The sequence below is a fragment of the Perca flavescens genome, chromosome 9 (assembly GCF_004354835.1).
Source record: "Perca flavescens isolate YP-PL-M2 chromosome 9, PFLA_1.0, whole genome shotgun sequence".
In the NCBI taxonomy this organism is placed as follows: Eukaryota; Metazoa; Chordata; class Actinopteri; order Perciformes; family Percidae; genus Perca; species Perca flavescens.
This window is the reverse complement of record NC_041339.1, coordinates 38,525,065-38,527,564: the sequence shown is the minus strand read 5'-3', so window position 1 is coordinate 38,527,564 and position 2,500 is coordinate 38,525,065. Positions and strand designations below refer to the sequence as shown.

General features: G+C 43.6%; 1 protein-coding gene across 1 annotated transcript in view; it reads right to left on the bottom strand.

Annotated features, from left to right (window-relative positions):
* The window catches only part of cdc14ab (cell division cycle 14Ab), a 31,159-nt gene extending 30,635 nt beyond the window's left edge, over window positions 1–524 (bottom strand). The window contains 1 exon segment of the mRNA XM_028587259.1: window positions 1–524. This exon segment is cut by the window's left edge and continues 141 nt beyond it. The gene's annotated coding sequence lies outside the window, so the exon portion shown is untranslated.
* Window positions 525–2,500: the final 1,976 nt, after the last annotated feature.

The following is a 2,500-nucleotide window of genomic DNA, read 5'->3' as shown; positions in this document are numbered from 1 at the left end:
TGCCTCTCTAGGGCTCCGTCTAAACCCCTGCCTGTATATGGCTCGGTCTAATGCCGGCCTCACTATGGATCCGTCTAATCCCCGGCCTCTTTAGGGCTCCGTCTAATCCCCGGCGTATCTATCTTCGCAAACTTTTCAAACTGCCAACAGCTCTGTTAGCCGTTAGCAGGCTAGCAGCAGAGCTAGCAGAGGCAACAGGTGAACCGTTCAACTGCTCACAAAAGTTCACTAACTTACTCCTCAGTTTCCCGTCAGGCCGCGCGGCCGTTCTTCGCTCGCAGAGGAATCTTTACTGCGTCTTTTTGTTTTACCGTGTCCGTTTTTTTTCAACCGTAAACATTCCCGGTTGGTTAGCATGTTAGCATGTTGCCATGTCTGCCTTGACGACGCTCCGAGAGTAAACTCTGATTGAATAAATCCCTTCCTTAAGACTCGTAACCACAGCAACGGGAGCCGCTCCCACAGCCCGCAGCAGCCACAGCCAATCAGCGACCAGAACAGAGTGATGCTGCCTTCACGGTCCGCTGGGAAGAACACACATCTTCTCTCGCGGAGAGAAACGGAAGACACAGTTATAAACATTCAGGGCTCCTCCCAACCCTCATCTTAATGTCGATCTGTTGATAGACGGCTGTCACTGTTAAGAGGTTTTCCACCACATTTTTGCCTCTTTTTTGACATTTTAGTCGCTTTTTTTTAACGTTTTTGTCATTCTTTAAAACTATCTAGTTGTCTCTGTTGTGTTACTTTCGGTTATTATCTTACAAACAAGATTAGCAATCTGTCATTTTTGGAGTTAAATAGATTATTGTCCTCTTTTTATTAATTAATGTCAACTTTTCTTTTTGTTTCATATATATGTGTCTTATACACACGTGTTTATGTGTACATTATAGTTTATTTACTAAAATATTAAACTTTATTTTTTCAAATTCTTTAATAGTTGTTACCTTTTTATCTGATTTAATAATCAACTAAAGTTTACTTTAATAAAACACATTAAATCTGCTAAAACATTCAGGGCTGGAGGTAATAATGCTTTACTTTATATAATTATATATAATTATTTATTTATAATTATATTTATGATTATTTACAGATATAAGATCCAAAAGAGGAAATAACTTCACCTCATTGGCAGTTACATATGGAGTTAGATTTGTGCCGTTAAATTCAAACAAAACTTCTCAAGTATTAAACAAACCATCACCAAACTCCATGTAAATAATCAGGACTTTTATCATCGTAAAACACACTTCATTCAAAGAGGACAGAAACTAAATAAAACTATCAAAAGCCATCTTGGTTCATCTTTCCACTGTTCCAACAATCACCACTCTGGTTTGGTTGAAATAAACCCTTAATTCACCCATTTACATGTGGAGATATGCTGGCTCTATACACACTGAAAGTCCTGATTATTTACATGGAGTCTGGTGGAGATATGCTGGCGCTATACACGCTAAAAGTCCTGATTATTTACATGGAGTCTGGTGGAGATATGCTGGCTCTATACGCGCTAAAAGTCCTGATTATTTACATGGAGTCTGGTGGAGATATGCTGGCGCTATACACGCTAAAAGTCCTGATTATTTACATGGAGTCTGGTGGAGATATGCTGGCTCTATACACGCTAAAAGTCCTGATTATTTACATGGAGTCTGGTGGAGATATGCTGGCGCTATACACGCTAAAAGTCCTGATTATTTACATGGAGTCTGGTGGAGATATGCTGGCTCTATACACGCTAAAAGTCCTGATTATTTACATGGAGTCTGGTGGAGATATGCTGGCTCTATACACGCTAAAAGTCCTGATTATTTACATGGAGTCTGGTGGAGATATGCTGGCTCTATACACGCTAAAAGTCCTGATTATTTACATGGAGTCTGGTGGAGATATGCTGGCTCTATACACGCTAAAAGTCCTGATTATTTACATGGAGTCTGTTGGAGTTTGGTAACATTAGTCCTGTAGGGTTACATTACAGCTTGGTTCTGGTTTAATACTGGACCAGTTTCAGAGATTGTTGTTCCATCAGACACTCAGACACAGACATAGAGTCCAGGTTGCCCTTTAAAGTTTTGTTTGAATTTAATGACACAAAAGTAATTCCATAGACTCTCACCTGCGATCAGAGAGATCCACACACGGTTTGGTCCAGTGAGTCCAGGTCCAGTGGGTCCAGGTCCAGGCCCAGGCCCAGTGGGTCCAGGTCCAGGCCCGGGCCCAGGACCAGGTCCAGGTTGGAGGATCCGGGGGCCGTCCGGCTGAGTCCTCCAGGCCCCTGCGTCCGCCATGCTGCGAGGCGGGGAGCAGACTGCGAGGCGTCGTGCGGGCCGAGCCGAGCCGGTGTCAGGTGACCCGGGTCAGGTTGCTCCAGGTTCCTGAGGGGACGCGGTGTTGGGTTTACAGCCGGATCGGGTTTCTGACTTCCTGCTGTACTCACTGTACCTCTCGCTCTCTCACGGTAACGTCACGGAAACCAGACGCAGACCAG